This window comes from Euprymna scolopes, chromosome 31, assembly GCF_053919585.1.
Source record: "Euprymna scolopes isolate OS-2025 chromosome 31, ASM5391958v1, whole genome shotgun sequence".
NCBI classification, from domain to species: Eukaryota; Metazoa; Mollusca; class Cephalopoda; order Sepiida; family Sepiolidae; genus Euprymna; species Euprymna scolopes.
The window spans coordinates 70,837,956-70,853,036 of record NC_136512.1 but is presented as its reverse complement, the minus strand read 5'-3'; positions in this window follow the sequence as shown (position 1 = coordinate 70,853,036).

Below are 15,081 nucleotides of genomic sequence, written 5' to 3'. Positions count from 1 at the left end.
TAATATCTCTTTACTATAAAAAACTGCATCATCTTTTCCAATATTTCTTTACTAAGTAAAACAGGCTCATGTTGTCCAATATTTTTTTGCTATGAAAAACAGCATCATCTTTTCCAATATTTCTTTACTAAGTAAAACAGGCTCATGTTGTCCAATATTTCTTTACTATGAAAAACAGCATCATCTTTTCCAATATTTCTTTACTAAGTAAAACAGGCTCATGTTGTCCAATATTTCTTTACTATGAAAAACAGCATCATCTTTTCCAATATTTCTTTACTAAGTAAAACAGGCTCATGTTGTCCAATATTTCTTTACTATGAAAAACAGCATCATCTTTTCCAATATTTCTTTACTAAGTAAAACAGGCTCATGTTGTCCAATATTTCTTTACTATGAAAAACAGCATCATCTTTTCCAATATTTCTTTACTAAGTAAAACAGGCTCATGTTGTCCAATATTTCTTTACTATGAAAAACAGCATCATCTTTTCCAATATTTCTTTACTAAGTAAAACAGGCTCATGTTGTCCAATATTTCTTTACTATGAAAAACAGCATCATCTTTTCCAATATTTCTTTACTAAGTAAAACAGGCTCATGTTGTCCAATATTTTTTTGCTATGAAAAACAGGTTCATCTTGGCCAATATTTTTTACTATGAAAAATAGCTACATCTTGTCCAATATTTCTTTACTATGAAAAACCGGTTCATATAACCGCAGGCTGCTTATATAAAGTTAACGATTTTGTCGTTTCTGTAAGGAACATCGTAAGTTACCTGAATGGCATGTGTGTTCTTGTAGGTTTGGTTTGTTTGACAAGAAAAAAAATGGCCACTCGCAGTTTCTTTAGTACTTGATGATCACGCGCCACACAGACTCGCCGTTTCTATGCAAAAGAGACAATACCAGGCGAATAAAAAAAGAACCGCGAAGAGAAAGAGGATTGAGTTGGAAGAAGCCGCGTTATAAACACGGACACATGCAACAGATTGTTTGAGTTTAATAGAAAAACCGTGGGCAGTAAAAGATCATACAACTTTATTGAAACTGACTTTCAAACTAGATCTTCAAATCGAATGTCTACACATTCTTGTAAAAATAGTCGCCGTAATTGGATGAAACACGTGCCCGTGGGAAAAAAAAGAAAGAAACTAAGATATATATCTATTATAATAAAATCGTATACAGTCTGCTTGTTTTTTCTTCTTCACATTAATCTGCACAAAAGGTAATGTTTCAAAAATTTATTTTCGTAGTGAAAACTATTTTATTTACACTTTTATTCTCGCATGATTCCAGCAAGTTTGCTATCGTATAAGCTGTATCGCCCGAAAAGGTCTCTATTTAATAGTAAGTAGCTGACAGAAACATACTCATGAGTGTGTAGCTACATATTACTTATTATGTAAAAACGAATAGAAAGAATATATAAATACATATATATATTATCTACACACACACACACACACACACACACACACACACACACACACGCACACACACATGTATGTATGTATGTATGTCAGGTCATGTCATATGCTACTGGTACCATGTAACTCAGTACTACCTGCCTCATGGTCGGGTCACCGGCGACTAAACTGGTTCCCCCACCAGACTTGTTTGGTGAGGAGGGCGGCTAGTCTCCCTGAAGGATTAAAAACAAGACCTTCCAAAGGGCGAATGAACTCTTTTTCTGGGTCAACGGCCAACTAGCACCATGTATATTTGTGTGTGTGTGTGTGTATATGTGTATTGGGGTAGAGAGGGCTCCCGTAAGCCGTGGTGAAGGCAACCTTTCTAGAAGAAGCAAATCTCTGATTTAAAAAACCATAAAGCGGAAGACCAGTACCCGCATTAAGCTGGTCTGCAGTTTAATTTGTTGCTGGCTATCTTGCTCTTGCTTGTTGATGGATCTCAACATTTTGAACCGAGAGAGAGACTTAGCTGTCGTACAAAGCTAAGACTCTTTAACATCATATTTGTATAGATACTCCCTCAGACATTTGGGCTCATGGATTTTAAATGTCTGAGGGAGTGGCACTCGTCTGACAAGACGTTGCAATCATCATGTATGTATATGTAATCTTTGTAATACTTGCTATTTCGGCCCCTCTCGTGTTGATTCGGCTTTTTCGTATAAAAGCAAAACTGATGAGCAACTAGGGTGCAGTACTCGGCTTACGGGACCGGGAGCGTCCAGAAAGCCATGGACGTTTAGTCAATGTCGGTGAAAACCGTCATATCAGACAATTGCTTTCATTCGGACACTCCCCTAATAAAGGGGGGTAGATAAAGTTGGGTAAAAAACAAACCCAAAAGAACTATCCCGCAGTTAAAATTAAGTGCGGAATTAGATTTCCTTTGGCATAATTAAATTCGCCGCGCACCTGCTACTTGTGCGTTTACAACTTTAGCTTGAAATTCGCTTCAGTTACTTTCCTCTTGTAGGCGAGCGGTAACTTATCAAGGTTTTTGCCTCAACACTCCGGGTTCGATTCTACCTACCTACCAAAAATTTTTTTTTTACTTTTTCTTCTTTTTACATCATGTTCGCTGTTTTTTCCCCGATTTTTTTTTAAAGAAGTTTAACATAAGGTTTGGATCTACCCCCCACCCCAAAACACACACCTATAAAAATACTTTTTTTCACTGTTTTTTTATGCTTTTGGGCGTTTTTTTAATATTTGTTTTCGAGTCTACCTTCCTACCCAAACTTTTTCTTTTTTAAGCTACCCCCTCTCCAAACACACACACCTACAAATACCTGGGCAACACCGGATAACCCCGCTAGTCTTAAATAAGAGAAGAATCCAGGTTGTCCCCGACGACCGTACATCTAAACAATATGATATAAATGCGGGTGTACATCAGGGGTATATTCTTGGATCTTTTTATTCATAAATGACCTCCCTGATAAAATTGTCTCTGAGATGGTTATATTGTTTATCACTCTATAACAGGCACGAAGGGAAAACAAATGGATACATATCTCAGGAAATGGTAGAAACACTAGAGGAAAACCTCCAATCTGTAGAATGGAATGTGGCCTAAGTGGATGGTTACATTCAATGCTGTCAAGACTAAACTTGTTTATTTCAATAATTACAAAAAAACTTCTTAACCAACAATAGCTAAGGCTAAAAATACATTACTTGAAAAGACTTCTTTCAAACTCCTTGGTTTAACGTTTACAGGGAACAGGAGTTGGAACAGATACACTGAGAGTATTGTCAGGGCTGCTGTGAGAAAGGAAAGGTGGGCTCTCTTTACCGTGCTAGAAAGTTACTTACGCCTGAAAGTATCCTGTACCTCTACAAAGCCACCATTCGCCCGTGTATGGAGTATTGTTGTCACATTTGGGCTGGTGCATCTGCTACTAGTCTCTCACTCGTGGGCAGGGTTCAAAAGAGAGTCGCCAACCTGATAGATCCTGAAATGTCATCCAAGCTTCAGCCTATGTCCCATCGACGAAATGTTGCATCCTTCTGCCTGCCCTACAAGTATTTTAATGGTAGATGCTTTGACGAACTACAAGCCCTTGTACTCTCGCGACGTAAATACCCACGACGAACCCGACAATTAGCAAAGTCCCACCCCTACACAGTTGAGATCTCTAGATGTAAGAAGGCCTTCTTCTCTAATATTTTCTTCCCCAGAACTGCTAGACTCTGGAACTCCCTTCCGAGCCCTGTTTTCCCAACTGTACTGACATGCAGAAGTGGAAGCATAATGTGAACAGACATCTTGCTGCTCAACTCCATACTTAGTATTTCTGCAACTTGTGTTTCCGATAGTAGCTTCCTACACCTAATTGGTACTTTGCCTTGTTTGGGTTGTAAATAGAAAAAAATATATAAATATTCTTCATTTACTTCCTTTGATAAAGCAATAACATTTATACCCCAATCCATATTAAATGTTGGTGGGGTTCTTGACTGTACACAAAAACGCTTCAAGTGGCCTTTGTCAAGGGCAGAGACCACACCACAGAATAAAGTCTCTGAAAGTTGATACTAAGTTGAAAAAAAAAAAGAAAAGAAAAGACATACACACTAGGAGCTGGGACACACACGCGCGCGCGCAGATCAACTCAGAAGAAGAGCGTGTGTGTCTTATGTGTAAGAGCCACGCGTGAAAACACTTCAATAATTCCCGAATGATAGCCGCAACCATATAAGCTCGCATATAGATCGCTGTCCGGTGAAGGAGAACGAATTTCAGCGAATATATCAAACAATCGTATGACAATAAAGAAAACAAGGAAAAGATAACTCTTCGCTTTTAATATGAACACACCTTCTTCGTTGGCTGGATACTGTACGCATTGAACCGCTTGACTGGCTCAAAAAGTACACGTCTTCTGTTTGTAGCCTAACGAATGGGTTCGATCAAGCGTAACAACGCGTATCTTGCTACAACGAAAGACGAATAAAACAGGCGATTAAAAATAACAAAATGGAATCGAGGTCTACAGAGAGGATTATGTCTTCTAGCTGAGAGTCAATTCTTCAAGCAGGAATGAAACGTAGATTCTTTTGTGATAAAAATGGCTAAGCATAAAAGAATCGAGTTGGAATATCATGGGAGTGCACGTCGTTACTTTACAAGGGACGTTCAATTAGTAATGTCTCTTACCACTTCTAATGGTTTGATCAAGTTGGAATTTTGCATGTGCAATGATTTATATCTCTATAAGTTATGTGGCAGATCACCTCTATAAGTGTGTGAACTGAGTCAAGTTTTAGATCGAGTCTGTTGAGTGTCACGCGGTTATCCAGTTTTTGTATATGAAAGAACGCACACCAGAAAAATCTTTTGATGAAATGAACGAAACGTATGGTAATGATGCACCATTTTATGTCCTTGTAACACGTTAGCTTCATAGATTAAAAAATAGTTAGAAATCTTTGGAAATAGGTGTCAGCCATGATCGCCCTAATTCTGACATTGAGGAGACATCTCTCAGCCCAGCTGAGGTCGCAATTTTGGAAGATCGATACGTGGCTATTTGCCAAATAGTCCAAGAGGCCAAGATTAGTACAGGGTCAATGGCAACTACTGCTGTTTATAAAACTGTGTCTGTGTATGCGTAGTATATATAATGTATATGTATTCCTGTAATCGATGCCCGTGTATCGTCTAGTGGTTAGAATTATAAGGACAGTTACTTTTCTTTGTATATGCGATGTCTGTATGTTTCGATCTGTTACGTGTATATTTAATAGTCTTTCTATGTGCATGTGGATGTTTTCACACATTTACTACAATAACGAACGGGACCATAAACAGACAGTCTTTAACAATGACGAATAACACCCTTGTGTGATGGACATCCGACAGGTTAAATACCTTATTCATTGTCTCCCTCTCCTCTGACGGTAGGCACCTGAAGTGAAGTCAATCTAATGGAAGCACTTGGTTTCATCACTTCCAAAGAAGGCACGGGTAATGGTCGAAAGTTACATCAGTAACGGTTGAATTAGAGCTTAATTAGGCCTTTTTATTATGTGAACAATCCCGGACAACAACCACTGGTCTTGCTGATCCAAATTGTTTGGTTGGAGACGCAAAATATAAGAAGAAAAATAACTTTGAGAATGGGGAGATTGATTATAACAAATGTCGAATAGTATTGTTTTAGATATGACCTAGGGTTGAAGATTTTTAGGATTTCGTATGTGTGGGAAACTTGCGTTGAAAAATTCATGTTGTGAAAATCATTTAATTAACATGCACAAATTATTTGGTCAATCTATCCAATCAGGGCGAATGCAATTTTGACGTAATGAAGATGGATTTTCTGAATGAAAAACTCAGATTTCTCAAACCCGTACCGTTACTTCGCTATAAGAGGGTGCGCGAAGCGTTTTTTTTTTTTTCAGTAACTCTAGTAGAGTCAAGTCAGTCGAATCTGGTTGAAGTTGAGAAAACCTATCCACCCCTCTACCTACGCCACAACCTCCGTTCACTGACTATCAGATAGAGAGAGGGGAGAGGAGACAAGATGTTGTCGAAAAAAAGGTTCTAGTCGAGTCACTGTCTAAGCAGGCTGCTTGTTAAAAAAAAGACATTGCATATATTTTTCCCTTTTCATAAAATGTAAAATAACATTTTGTTATCAAAAGTTTATTTAATAATTAATCTTTATAAAAGAACACCTTAGGCTTACGACTAGAGTCAATTATTTGCAGCGTACGGAATTCGTGACTAACTCATAAACGAATGATACCAATTGGAGTTAATTTCTTTCAAGAGACAGCAAGCAAGAAGAGAAGGAGGACTAACCCAGCGATCGCAAATCGTGGCTCGTGACCCGCGTATTCATGGAGACTTTGAGATGTTCACTGTGTTTTTTAAATTTTTTATTATTTTTTTCTGCGAGCCAATAAAGATGTGTTCAGGAATAGGAGGCGGTGATATCCGGCCACGATATAGAAAATCTGCACAGATATCTATAGTTTCCAAAACAGGGACACAAGTAAAAAGGTTGCTAATATCATAGGAGCACATAAATCTATTAACAATCTTAGACTTTTTAATAAAAATTTTTTTATTGAACTTATGAAACTTGCCACATCTGTGGAATTTAGTTTCAACAATATTATGTACCGGCAAAAAGATGGTGTTTCCATGGGGTCAGTACTTGGACCGACCATGGCGAATATTTTTGTGGGGTTCCATGAAGAGCGCTTACTATCTGGACCCATAAAGCCATTGGTGTACTTCCGATATGTTGATGACACATTCTGTTTATTTAATAACCAAACGGAAGCTAACAACTTTCTCTCCTTACTCAATGGGATGCATCCCGCGTTAAAGTACACCTATGAGGGAGAGTGCAATTCATCCATAGCCTTCCTTGATGTATTGGTAACAAAAACGCCATCTAGTTACCATACATCTATATACCGTAAACCAACATTTACAGGTTTGTACACTCGTTGGGATTCATTTTGCCCCAAAAAACGTAAGATAAATCTAATTTGGACCCTAACACATCGTGCCCTTATGATTTGTTCCAAATTAAAATTAGATGAAGAATTGGAAACAATTACTGATACTTTATCCAAAAGTGGGTACCCTCTTGATGTGATTAGGTCAACTATTCAAAAGAAACTGGCAAATTTACTTTTAATCATGAATCATAAAAGTCTTCCCTTCCTAATTGCAATATTTAAATTTTGTATCCCAAAAAACATCATGATATATATATATATATATATATATATATATATATATATATATATGCATCGTCTTCTGTCTTGGAGCGTTCCCTTTAAACAGAATCCAGCTCTCCAAGACGCTGGCGAACCTCCCAAAAGAAACAATAGCAGAACAGGTATGTCGTTATATATATGTTGTTATATATTCTGACACGCACGCACGAACACCTAAATAAGACGAATCGCGGGCCGTAAAATAGACATTACGGACGAGGACAACAGTCGGTTACACTGTTGTGCAGTGGGAGACATAACGGCATATAACGCATACACAGAACGGAGACAGATACCGGCATTTATAATAGAGGATGATACACTGCGACGGTGACAATTACTTGTTGAGTTCATTAATAGATGGGAGAATAAAGTGTTCTTTTTACACACTGAAGGCATTGGGACAGACAGTTAACTCTTTTAAAAGGGTGTTGCATATAAATGTTCTTCTATAAAGAAGAATCACAAAAACACTTTGCTTTTTCTCGTTGAAGGAGGACAAACAAAAACTTACAAATTACATGACGACATTTATTCCAACTGCTGCTGCTGCTGCTGCTGCTGCTGCTGCTGCTGCTGCTGCTGATGATGATGATGATGATGATGATGAAGTATTCGAATGCCTCTCCGAATTACATTGTCTTGCTTCTCTTTCTTTCGCTTCCAAAAAGGGGGCTTAGCTAACTCCCTTCCTCTAGCTGTTCCGAACTAAACTCCCGAACTCGACTCTGACTGAACTGGCTTGGATTTCGAACCCTCTTAACTGAATATATTGAAATCTATTTTCTTTGTGACGTCAAAACGTGCTCAGACACGTGAATATTTTTTCCACGTAGGTTTTACATATTATATATGTCTCCAACACGTTTTTTGGCAACAGAAAGGCATTCCCTAATTTACATTGTACGGTATCTGACCTAACTAGTTGTAGCGTTATTTCTAACACAATGGACAATTGCTCTACATTTCGAAAATCGCATCTAAATGGCAATACGTATTCACTTTTAACTTTTGATTACTGGGTTCAATTCCAGCCTTTTCCTTTAATAAAGACTATTTTCAAACTTATTTACGTCGTTTCTTTAAATACTGGGATCTTCCCATTCCATATATAACAACACAACGCACATACATACATACATACATACATACATATGGTCCGTTTATAAGAACACGCAAACATTTAGTCGTACATCAAATACACCACGATTCTATATAAAAAAATAACGTTAATATGGTACAGTATATACACGGACGTATAAACACCACCCCACAACGCAACATATGCAGTCTACGTTGCAAGAAACATAGGACAAGTAATAAATCGACTCCTTTTTTTGTAACAACAAAATTTATTACCTCATTCTCCCATCACGCGTGACTTCTCATTACGGATGTGACGTCATTCATGTCTCTAACGTGCACTCGAATGTCACCACGTCTTTTACGTGATATTCTTCTCTAACGCGCTCTTTCTCTTTTTTTAAGTCTTTTTCCTTACCAGTAACGTCATTTCGTATGCATCTGCATCCGCACGTCAACGCTCTGGTACAGTGGGACTAACCCGGAGTGTTGCAGAGCTCTATTAAGCGATGTGAGAAATGCATAAGTCTTGGTGGTGCTTATGTAGAAAAAGACTAATAACTTTGCCAAGCGTTGTTACTCTCCTGTGATTAGAAGTGGGTCAGTGTTATTACTTACTAAACACTCGTTCAATTCAATTCAAATCAATTTATTCGGCGAAGGTTAAAACATTACATGTTCTGTCACCGTAAGGAAAGGCGCGGAAAGGGATTGAAAGAGAGAGAGAAAGAAAGAAAGAAAGAAAGAAAGCGAACAAAGATTTAGACGATCGGTCCAACTTCATCTTAAACTGATCCATAGTTGGTACGGTGACAGCCTCAAGCGGCAGTCTATTTCAGGAAGCCGATATGCGGATAGAAAATGCGACTTTTCGTCGGCTTAAACGAAATCTCCGATGAAACAGATTTAGGTCGTTCAGGTGCCGAGAAGAGACGATCCCGAGGCCATGAAGGAAGTCATGGGCAAAAATTAGGTTGACCCTCAGTCTTTGACTATTATGACATCCGATCTTCATATTTGGATTACTTTATCGCTTCGTACATAGGATTTTTTGATTTTTGTATTCAAGTACTACTGTAGGTTTGTGCTTGTTTTCTTGGCTGTGCGTTCAATATGCAGTGTTTTGCATAGTTCCCAATGTACCGCAATGATGGCTTTTATTTTTGTATTATTTTGCTGCATTCGCTTATTATGTAATTTATCGTTTCGTCTCTTTGTCCACTGAGTCTAAATTTGTTTATTATTATTATTATTATTATTATTATTATTATTATTATTATTATTATTATTATTATTATTTGTACTACTACTAATAATAATAAAAGTAGTAGTAGTAGTAGTAGTAGTATTTCAAAGTGTTAGATTATTAATTTTATTCGTCCATCGACAACCTGAGTTCATCCTTGATCGAGTCATATTAAAGACCAAAAAATCGTGAAAATTAAGGCTGAGTCGAACTAATCTGGAAAAAGAAATGGTGCCCTTCTCTATAATTCGATACAACAGCTAATAGGAAGGGAATCTATGGATCGCCCTTGGCTATGGTCGACTACTTTACTTTTTTACTGCATAAATAACCGAAATAGTCCTCCAATATAATCCCGTGGTATGTTAATGTATCTTTAAGGCCGGTCATTTAAAAGTCTTAACGGCTCCAATATTATATTTCCAGAATTAAAATAAATAAGTAACTGATTCCTGCAATACAATTCGCCAATAATTGAATATATTCATAAGTTCAACTTTCAGATCAGTTCTAAAACTGTTTCAGGTAATTTACTTACCATAAAATATAATAAAGAAAAATTGCTTTTTTAATATTTTCCTTATTGCTTCTAAAGAGTGCAATTATTTTTCAAGCTGTCCTCGGTGCTCTCTTAAAGGTTCCGTCCGTCTCTCAGTAGGTTTCTTCGTCTGTTACGTTTCTATTGAAAATATAATTACAATTGCTAAAGATTGGGATACAACGAAAGCGTTTTATTTTAGATATGCCCTAGCATCTTTCTGGGCTACTCTGTCCGTCGGTCTTTTGTATGCCATGCTTGAGTTAGAAATAGCAGCTTCCTTGGATGTTGGCGTAGTGCACTAATGTTAAGAATACCCCATTTTGTTGGCCAGTAATACCTGACAGTTCCGTTGGTCTATCAATTAATGTAAGAGGATAAAAATTTCATCGTCTGTCACGCTTGTTTTAGAGATGGCAATTTAATTGGTATATCATACCTAAGTAAGAAATATGAATTTCATTGGTCTGTCACGTTATTTTAGATATTTTATATGAGAGTATTATTTGGCCTGTTCTGCTTAATCCATACTCCTAAAAATTTGGGATTTTATGTATTTATATTCATATTAAACCCCTTTCTTCTCTTTATTTAAAATGTAAATACAACTTTGTATATACGGGTCGTGGAATTTGTCTACTGATATGAAACTTAATACATAGGGTATTCGAACCTATACGAAACTTTATATTTGGGTTTTAGCTGGAGAAAATTGATGCAAAAGTGTAAAAAAAAATTTTTTAATGGCATTTGCCAGGTTAAAGTCGAACGACGGCATTGCAAATATGCATGCGTAACGTAATAGCTATTGGTTCATGTTTTAATTTTTAGTATTGTAGCAAACATGTCTTTATAGCTCAGGTATTAACGTCAAAGAACAAAGTAAATCGTAAGTAAACGTTTTGGTTTCGATTCTCGTTGCAGGCACACGAGTCATTTTTTTTAAACTTTTTAAATCATAACTATATATTGGGTCCAACATTATATAATAATAAATACAAAATTTGCGTTAATCAAAATATATTTAAACGTATTTTACGACCGGGTGATGCCGGGCGGCCTGCTAGTTAAGAACTAAAAGAAGGGATGTGGAGATCTTGTCTTTTCTCCATCGTTATTTTCATGGGAGCTGCTCGTCTGAGCTTCAATCCATGGTTCTCCCACGTTAAACTTTTACAGAAAGCACTCGCCTGTCTCCAACTACTATCAACAATTACCCTTTACTCGATCTATATTTAAATCAAAATACAGATTCTATGAAGACAAAAACGGTTCGGATGTGAAACTCGGTTATGCTGGTGGGGGATGACTACAGAATAATCGTCTTCAAATCCAATGTAAAGAATGCGTTTTATGTCTCGTCCCTTAAACAATCAAATTCTTCCAAACTTCCATCAGCAACGATCACTAAGCTATTTTCTCAGTGACCACTTTACACCCATTAACACTTATCCTCGAGTAGCCGTCTGGCCTTGATACGCGGTGACTCACGTTAAAGTAAGAAATAGTTCATTTCTTTTTCTAGAATTCGATTAGAAATAATAATTTTCTTGGTTTGTCGTGCTTATTATTTGTTAGTCTACTAAGACTAAATAATAAACTAACCGGGCGCCTGGCGTTGCCCGGTCGTACAATACGGTTAAACATGATATTTTAGTTTATGCTGATTGTCTACGTATTATTATAGAACCAACTCTTTGTTGAATATTATATATTACGAGGAATAATTTGCCGGTGGAATAGTTCGCAAAAAATTAATAATGATAATGTTGTTCATCAAATTCCGACTATGTTTGGCCATGCATGCCCTGGAAGAGTCACTTCTGAGTAATATTTAGTTTTAAAATTTGCAAACAAAGAAATGATTTGCGGCAATTTTAAATGGTATCTCTTCTTTTATCGTGCATTGAACTCATTTATAAGAAAAAATTAAAACAAAACGGCGAGGTACGGTCGCGCTTGAACATGGAAATCATTCGATCTGTAGTCGAATGCTCTACCACTGAGCTATATCTCCAGATGAAAATAATTCTGTTTCTTTTTTCTTTTTTTTTTTTAAGAAGAAATGATTTGATGAGCTTTTATTATCTTCCATGACCGGTGTAACGTAAAATGTTCCTCTGCAAAAATTATTCCTTTTTTTTTATCTATAAGAAAGAAAGACTAGGTTTGGGATCGGATTTTCTCGATTTTCGATACTTATGGGATGAATTCTGTACAAAACATATCTAAGAACACTGCCAGACTTAAAGATTATCTTTGTGTGAAATTTGAAAAAGATAGGCTCAGCCGTTTTGGAACCTATAAGAAAGGAACTCTCTCTCTCTCTCTCTTTCTCTCTCTCTCACACACACACACATACACATAAACACACAGAGTAATTTTTATATTTCGTTGGTCTGTCACGCTTAAGTTTAATTGGTCGGGTTTTAATGTTTATTTTTACTTTCTCTCGGTTGTAAATGAGCTGATACGCGGTTTATTGCTTTCAGAAACAAAGAAAGTGAAAATGAAAATGAAAGTGAAAGTGAAACTAGAAAATGATGGAACTATTCTTACTCAAAATGACTGCAAATATTTCCTGATATTCGGTCTAAAATTAATTTAACTACTATCAGACAATTTTGTGAAATCGAAATTGAATCGTTTCTTGGTGTTCAAAGTAATAGAGAAATCGATTTAATTGTTTCAATTTTGCGGGTAAATAGATTAGAGTCTTTATTATATACTAACCGTCATTTCGGCATTGCCCGGGATTCTTTGTACTTTCATTCTTGTTTCGCCATTAAAAAAAAAATTTAATAGTTAAATCCAATTCTTACAATATTAATCTCCACAATTATTTATATATTATAATGCCACTTTGTCTCTCTGTGTATGAGTTCGTTCCTTATAAACTCCGAAACGGCCGAACAGATTTTCTTTAAAATTTACAGAACTTCAATGTATAATTCTGGGAGTGATCTTAGTAAAGTTTAGTCTTAGAATACCTGCAATAATTACCCTTTGTTTACTTCACGGGGGTACTCTTGCTCCGTCAGCCGTGACTGGATAGAGGTCCTAAGTAATTCGCAATTGTATTTTTCGGTCGCCCACACTGAATATTGAACCTTCAACCTTCAGGAGAATATCACTTTTTATAGTTGATTTTTTTCAAGTACTCTAACCACTGCCCTACGGGTCCTTGCGAAATTCCGTCCAAATTCCCGAATTCGGCAGAAACATTCCCGAGTTCGGCAAGATACACCTCAAGAAGGTCGGAGGTTATATCGACAGAAACGTTGTGAAAATCACACTCAAAATGAGAACAATAATCCGAGTAATACGTACAACCAAGATGAATTAATTTTACATTCTCTTGATGGTTTCACAACCGAGATCGATAGTGGGGATAAGTCCCTTCTCTCTAAAAAATTCCCTCATAGTGTGCGTCTCAAATAACCTCGGACTACCAATACTAGCTCCTGGCCTTAATCTAAAAACATAGAATAATTTCAACTTCTGTAGGATAGGTTAATACTCATACGAAAAATATAAATTGATTTTGCGATACACCTTATATTTCTGTGTCGCACTGAGATTAGCGGCCGTTGATATTCCATAGAATCGACGGCATGTGCTCGTTTTGCTGCTATATTTTTTTTTATTGCCAATTAATTGTGTATATTGTGACGACCACGTATCATGTTCGTTTAGCAAAATGTAAAGCGGTCAGCGTATTATTTGAACGATAATTACTCGCACGAATACGCGCATATTTTTGGCAAATAATGGCAAAGTTTACTCGCGTGGCAATTACTGTGCGCGATCATCGAGAAATGGAAGAAACCATTGATTACAGGTCGCACCTTGGTAAAGGAGGTTTTCCCTTTTCTACAGGAGAAAATTATGAGGTGAATATGGACCAATCCTAATCATCAAAAAACTAACGTGAAAATCACACGTTGGAAATCAATAGAAAAATATATTTTCAGTGTATGTGTATATATATATATATAATGTAGAAAGAGGGGGAGAGACAGACAGACAGACAGACAGACAGACAGACAGACAAATATAAAAATCGATAAATACTAATTATTTATAGAAAAAAATATATTACATATTTCTAAGACGTCCCCTGGTTTCATTGCAATGGATCTGCCTTTTAAATAGCTTTTAAAGGTCAAACAAATCATTAACAACTCACAAAATATACATACATACATACATACATACGCATATATATATACACATATATATACATATATATAAATATGTTTGTCTATGTATGCATGCATGCATGTATGTATGTATAATACGCCATAATCGCGTTGACACACCGGTTCTCGTCAGATTACCGAAGTTAAGCAACGTTGAGCCTGGCTAGTACCAGATAGGTGACCATTTGGGAAATCTAGGCGCTGTATGTTCTTTCGCTTATCTCGGCATTGTTTCCAGCCGTGCTGAACCTCCACTTACCACTGGTATTCAACAATGCCGACTCAGGAGAGGTGTGGTTGGAGATTGCGCAACTCTTGCCACAAAAATTGCACGCGCAGGCACCCTTACAGTGGGTATCCATAGTCTGTCAAGACTGAAGGAAGCCTTTTTAATGTATGTAAAAAGGGGAAAAGAAAAATACGAAAAAAATTAAAAAAAAAATAAGAGGACGAAATAGAAGAAAGTGAATAGAAGAAAGAGGAAGGAATTGGAGATAAAAATGAGGAGGAGGAGAAGGCGGACAAAAGCGGATGTAGAAAAAAAAGGAAATGAAGAAAAGCAAAAGAAGTAGGAGGAGGGGCGATAGAAGAAGACGGAGAAGAAAAATGTAGAAGAGAAAAGAAAATAGCGAATGCAGAAGAAGAAGAAGAAGAAGAAGAAGAAGAAGAAGAAGAAGCAGAGTATTACAATATTAATACATAGACTAAGAGAACCCGTGGAATTTCTACGGTAGTTGAAAATTTTTAAATAAAATAAATAAAAATTAAAAAAAATAAGAGGACGAAATAG